Source organism: Pipistrellus hanaki (genome assembly GCF_964339955.1).
Source record: "Pipistrellus hanaki genome assembly, chromosome: 10".
NCBI classification, from domain to species: Eukaryota; Metazoa; Chordata; class Mammalia; order Chiroptera; family Vespertilionidae; genus Pipistrellus; species Pipistrellus hanaki.
Window position 1 is genome coordinate 4,469,635 of NC_140512.1, and position 6,432 is coordinate 4,476,066.

Consider the following 6,432-nt stretch of genomic DNA (forward strand, 5'->3'; position numbering starts at 1 on the left):
ATTCCTTCTCTCTGCCGGACAGTAATCCCAGTGCTTCCCATCCTCACAACTACCCACTGCGGCAGAAGCTTCAATTGTTCTGGGGTTTTTTTTTTTCTGATGAGGAGAGTAGGGCTCAGAGAGGTGAGGTAACTTGCCCAAGGGCACACAGCCCGTAAGCAGTACTGGCACTGGGATTCGATCCCTTGCTGTCCGGTTCCAGAATCTACCACTGAATCCTCTCCCTCGGTGCTGGCTGTGTCTGGTGAAGCTACACCATTTAACATATGCTCTTGGTATTAATGATTAAACACTATGCAGATCTTTTGGCCTTAAAAATCTTTTTTCAAGAATGTTTTTCCCCATGGTTTTATTTCTCAATAAACTAATATGCCACTGACTATTTTTTGAAATATATTTTTATTAGTGACTAGAGGCCCGGTGCATGAAAATTCATGCACTGGAGGGGGGTCCCTCAGCCTGGCCTGCCCCCTCTCACAGTCCGGGAGCCCTCAGGGGAGGGAGGAGACCCAGCGATCAAGGGAAGGTGACGCCCCATCACACCTCTGCTGCTGCCACTGCCAGCAGCGCAAGCCTCGGCTGGCCCTGGTTACCTGAGCCTTGGGTGGCCCTGGGCGGGGCTGGGGAGCTGAGGGGACTGAGAGACGCTTGGCCTTGCCACACACCTACTGTCCTGGTGGGGCTGAGGGGACTGGGTGCCGCCATCTTGTGGCTGTGGGCACCACCATCTTTGAGGGCGGGGCAGTCAATTAGCATATTTCCTCTTTATTAGATAGGATTTCAGAGAGGAAGGGAGAGGGAGAAAGAGCTAGAAACATCAATGATGAGAAAGAATCATTGATCAGCTGCCTCTGCACACGCCCTCCTGGGGATCCAGCCCACAACCCATGCATGTGCCCTGACCCAGAATTGAACTGTGACCTCCTGGTTCACAGGTCAAAGCTCCAACACTGACCCACACGGGCCTGGCACCACTCATTGATTTTAAATAAAAAGTAGTGAGGGCGTGTTCTGTGCTGTGCCATGAACTTACGGTGATGTGTCCTTCCCGGACCTGGACACTGAGAACAAGAAGGTGAGAAGGGGCCGTTTTTTGTTGTTGTTTTTTAAATATATTTTATTGATTTTTTTTACAGAGAGGAAGAGAGAGGGATAGAGAGCTAGAAACATCAATGAGAGAGAAACATCTATCAGCTGCCTCCTGCACACCCCCCACTGGGGATGTGCCCACAACCAATGTACATGCCCTTGACCGGAATCGAACCTGGGACCCTTCCCTCTGCAGGCCGACGCTCTCTCCACTGAGCCAAACCAGACAGGCCAAGAAGGTGATACAACGATGACAAGTTAACTGGTTAACTCAATCTTTTAATCTCTAATTGTATTATTTGTAACCTAGTCAATGCAAAAGACTAGGAGTGTCTTCGTTTGCCTGGAAAATAACTGGTTACATTTTTTTTTAAATATATATTTTATTGATTTTGTACAGAAAGAAAGGGAGAGAGATAGAGAGTCAGAAACATCGATAAGAGTCATCGATCAGCTGCCTCTTGCACACCCCCTACTGGGGATATGCCCGCAACCAAGGTACATGCCCTTGACCGGAATCAAACCCGGGACCTTTCAGTCCCCAAGCCGATGCTCTATCCATTGAGCCAAACCGGTCCCGGCATAACTGGTTACGTTTTACACAGCCAAACAGATGAAACTCTGCCGGGTAAAGAGAGGAGAGGAAACAACGAGCTGATGTCAGAGAGAGCGCTTGTCAGCGGGAAGTTACCGACTGGCACTCAGGGCTCTCGGGAGGCCCATGCTCTGGGGTGTGCCCACGCCCAGCAGAGAGAGCTGCAGCCTTCACGGCCGCAGACAGCAGAGGCGCTTTCCGTGGGGTGTAAGCCGGGCCGAGGCTCCGCTAGCGGGGAATGACCCTGGAGGAGCTCATGGACGGACTGGCGCTGTCACTGACGTTCAGAGTGAAAAGGCCCCATTGATTCCAGCTCTCCGCCCCGGATTCCCTTCACCGCGTGTGCCAGGACTTGGCATGACACGCCAGGCCACAGTGAAGGCACCACGAGACAGAGACATGAAGGAAGTGGGCTTTCCCGGCGGGGTACCCAGCGCCCCACAAAGGAAACACTGGCTGGCCGCGGGGCCACAGCTGTCCGGTGAGGCCGAGGGAGCAGTGGTTTCTGCCGAGGAATCGGTTCCGAGAAAGAATGAGGCCAGGCCCGGCCGAGTGGTGACAACGACAGCTGGGTGGGCACCGGGAGCGAGCACAGGCCCCTGAGAGGCAGCCCCGCTGGGGAGAAGGGCCATGGCTCCCTGTCTGCAGCCCCCGCTCCCCAGAGAGGAGGTGGCCGTCCCCATGGGGTCAGCTCACCCAGGACTGCAGCACAGCGTGGGCGGGAGTTCAAAGGTATAATCCACCTTTAAGAGGAGAGGATGATGACAGTACATTTTAACAGGTGCATCCTTCAGAAAGACAGCAGGACAGAAGGGGCTCTCTCATGAGGCACAGGGAAGTGACAACCAGGAAACAACATATAGGAGGAGGAGGAGGGGCTTTAGGACTGAATTCTTCCTCCTGCACAGGTATCTTTATATAATTTTCTCTTTTTTTAATTAAGATATTATATGCGTACATATCTTACCAATTCCCCCACACACACACACTCCCATACATGCCCGCCCTCCCCAGAGTTTTGCATCCATTGGTTATGCTTATATGCATGCGTACAGGTCCTTCGGTTGATCTCTTATCTCCCCCATATCTCCCTTCCCTCCCTCTTTATATAATTTTCAACTCTATTATAAAGGAAGCTTAGATGCATCTAAAAACAAAACAGTAGAGGGAAGGGTGGGTGAGAGGCAATCAACCAAAGACCTCATATGCACAAGCCATGGGCACACTCAATAGGATGGTGACGGTGAAGGGGGCGAACAGGGGGTCCATGGGGGAAGAGGGGACCCGTGGAATGCTCCCAACAATAAAGATTTAATAAGTAAATAAAAACAAGATAGCACAGGCTGCTGCCTGAAGAAAAGAAAGCCAGGGTGTGAGCACACAGCTTCCCAGGAGCGCGAAGCCAGGGCCCGGGGTGGCCCCGGCCCCCGGGAGGCAGAGGCACGGGCGGCTGAGCGTGCCCCACACACGGCTCCTCCGATCCTCAGCCTCAGAGCCTGCCACGCGCTCCGATCACGAACACCAGAGTCAGATCGGACGGGCAGCTGAAGGCACCGTCGGGCAGGGGCGAACAGCAAAAGCAATGTCACTGTAAACTCGGGAAAGAAAGAGGTGAGACGCGGTGGCTTTTGTAGACTCCTTTGCATGTGGCTGCCCGGCGTGCTCCCAATCAGTGTTCCCCAGCTTTTTCCCAGACTGTGGCTTTGGTGGAGTCTGTGTCTGCCCTCTTTCCCTGCCCTCTCTGACAGTCCCAGGTGCCTTTGGGACCCCAGGCATGAGCACACATCAGTCAGTCCACACCGTCCTCCCCACGGGAACTTGGAAGGATTATTGTGCTAAGTGAAATACGTCAGGCAGAGAAGGACAAGTACCGTATGATCCGCTTCTAGGTGGAATCTAAATGAACAAGCAACACAGAAAAAGACTCAGAGACGCAAAGAACAGACAAAGCTGCCAGAGGGTTGTGGGGCTGGTTGAAAGCTGTGGGATCGCAGATGGAACCTGTAACCAAGGCAGGTGCCCTTGATCGAACCGCAGGCTAACGCTCTCTCCACTAAGCCAAACCGGCTAGGGCTCTCGGTCCTTTTCAGAAATGTGGCTCCCAGGAAGGTGACGTGATGTAAGTGCCTCACGTTGCATTGTATCGTACAGGGCTCCCTGTGCCCTCGCTGTGCACCCTGACATGGCACCTACATGCCTCCTCCTCTGGCCGCTGCCTCCCTGAGGGCTGTGAGCCCCACCAAGCCCGGTACCGTGTTCTTCTTTTCATCCTCCCTTTCCAGCTCCATGCCCCCATACCGGACAGAGGGTATCGCACAGTTAATCATTATGTTGTTTTTTTAAATATGTTCTTATTGATTTCAGAGAGGAAGGAAGAGGGAGAAAGAGATAGAAATATCAATGATGAGAGAATCATTGATAAGCTGCATCCTGCACGCCCCCTACTGGCAATGGAGCCTGCAACCTGGAATTGAACCCTGGACCCCTCAGTCCACAGGCCGACATTCTATCGACTGAGCCAAACCGGCTAGGACCGTGGTCGGCAGACAGTGGATTGCAAGCCACATGCGGCTTTTTAGCTCCTTGAGTGTGGCTCTTCCACAAAATACACGGCCTGGCCCTAACCAGTTTGGCTCTGTGGAAAGAGTGATGGCCTGTGGACTGAAAGGTCCCAGGTTCAATTCCAGTCAAGGGCATGTACCTTGGTTGCGGGCACATCCCCAGCAGGGCTTGAGCAAAAGGCAGCTGATTGATGTTTCTCTCTCATCGATGTTTCTCTCTATCCCTTTCTCTTCCTCTCTGTAAGAAATTAATAAATATATATTTTTAAAAAAAAAAAAAATACTAGAGCCTGGGCATTAGAAGAAGTTTAAAAAATTTGGCTCTCCAAAGAAATGTCAGTCATTGCACCGTTGATATTTGGCTCTGTTGACTAATGAGCTTGCCGACCACTAGGCTGGGGCATTATGGTTACTGTTTTTTTAAATCCAGATGAAATTCTCATAACATCACATTAACCATTTTGAAGTGAGCAACTCAGTGGCATTCAGCACTTTCCCATGCTGTGGGGCCTCCACCGTTTCCTACTCCCCAAATGTCACCATCGCACCAACATGACCCCCTCACCCACCAAGCACGCACCCCATTCTCTCCGCCCCGCTGCCCCTGCAGTCACCAACCTGTTCTCTGTGGATTTGCCTGCCCTGGCTGTGTCATATAAACGGAGCCATACGATGTGTGGCCTTTATGGCTGGCTTCTTCCACTTAGCATCATGTTTTTGAGGTTCACCCTCACGTTAGCATGTACCAGCACTTTTTTTTTTTTTAATGTTCCTTCTTCTACCCAATTATTCCGTCCCCCCTGGAAGGCTCTGAGCTCAATCTAATCATCAGGCTAACAACGTGGCAGCCACGGGCGCTCTGTGATTGCCGAGGCGAGCGGGAAAGGATGCTCTGACCTTCGTAGTCCATTTCCTCCTCTTTCCCTGAGAAGCTAGGGGACCTAGGTTGGTGGACGTGTCACTCCGAACCCTAGTAACCCCGAACACGAGGCCGTTTTATTACTGATTCACGCAGAGGCTCCCAGACAGAGGCCGGAGCTCCAGGCGAAGCAGAAGCCCGTGAGTCACTCGTTAATGCTCAAATCTGAGAACTGGGGCGCTGATTATCACACGTTTAAAGGCTCATCACATGAGCCTTCTCTGGCTTTGAACCGCCTCCTGTATCTCCCGTTTGTTCTTGCCTTTCTGCACTGCCAGGTTATCAAAGGCTTTGTCTCAACAGGTCCTGACACCTCGGAGAGGTGCTTCCCATCGCTGTTCCCATCACATGCTCTTCCCCACAAACAGCCGCTGTGGCTAAGTCACCTGCTCTATCACCTTCACAGGCAGAACAAGGGCCCCGAAGCTGTCCCCTCCTGATCCCCGGAACCTGCGGAGATGGAAGGTGGCAAAGGGGGGACTAAGGGTGCAGGCGGAGTAAAGGTTGCTGCTCACCTGACTTAAGACAAGGAAATGAGTCTGGATTACCCAGGGGAGCCCCAGGCACCCACAGGGTCCTTCTGGGAGCGGGCAGGGAGGGGGGTCCTTGTCTGGTGGGGTGTGAGGAAGGGCCCGGGGGCCAGGCTGGCGTTGAGGTGGACAGGGGCGGCGAGCCAGGACTCACAGGGAAGCCCCTGGGAAAGGCAAGGACACAGCCCTCACCCCAGCTTCCCTCTCACACGCTGGCTTCGGCCCAGTGAGGCCCATGGTGGGTCTGACTTCCGGAACATAAGGCAATGGATCTGCGTTGTTTTAGCCCTTGGAGTCTCTCTGCCACTTGTTGCAGCAGCAATCGGGGACAAATACCACAGCTGCTTACAGAAGTGGGGGAGAAAAGAGCCTTACTTTTTATTTTTATTGCTTAAACACGCCAGTTTGAACTGAGCAATTCCCAAAATTAAAGGTGTGAACTCCTCTCCCACCGCCCGCCTCCTTTTCCAGGCGCTGCTCCTCGAGCAGGGACTTTGGCCACCACGAGGGGTGTCAGGACCCGGGAGGCTTAGAGGTAATTTAGTTCATTCTCAGAAGCTGACTATTTCCTCAGCATCGTTTCCAAACTGAATAATCATGTCGATGATGCCAAGTAATTGAGATGGGTCTCTTCTTTCAATGGACAATTTCAAACTTAACTTACAGTATCAGTTTATCTAAAAATAAAAATAAAAAACACACAAAACTTGAGGATATTTCTTGTCCAAAACAGCCCTG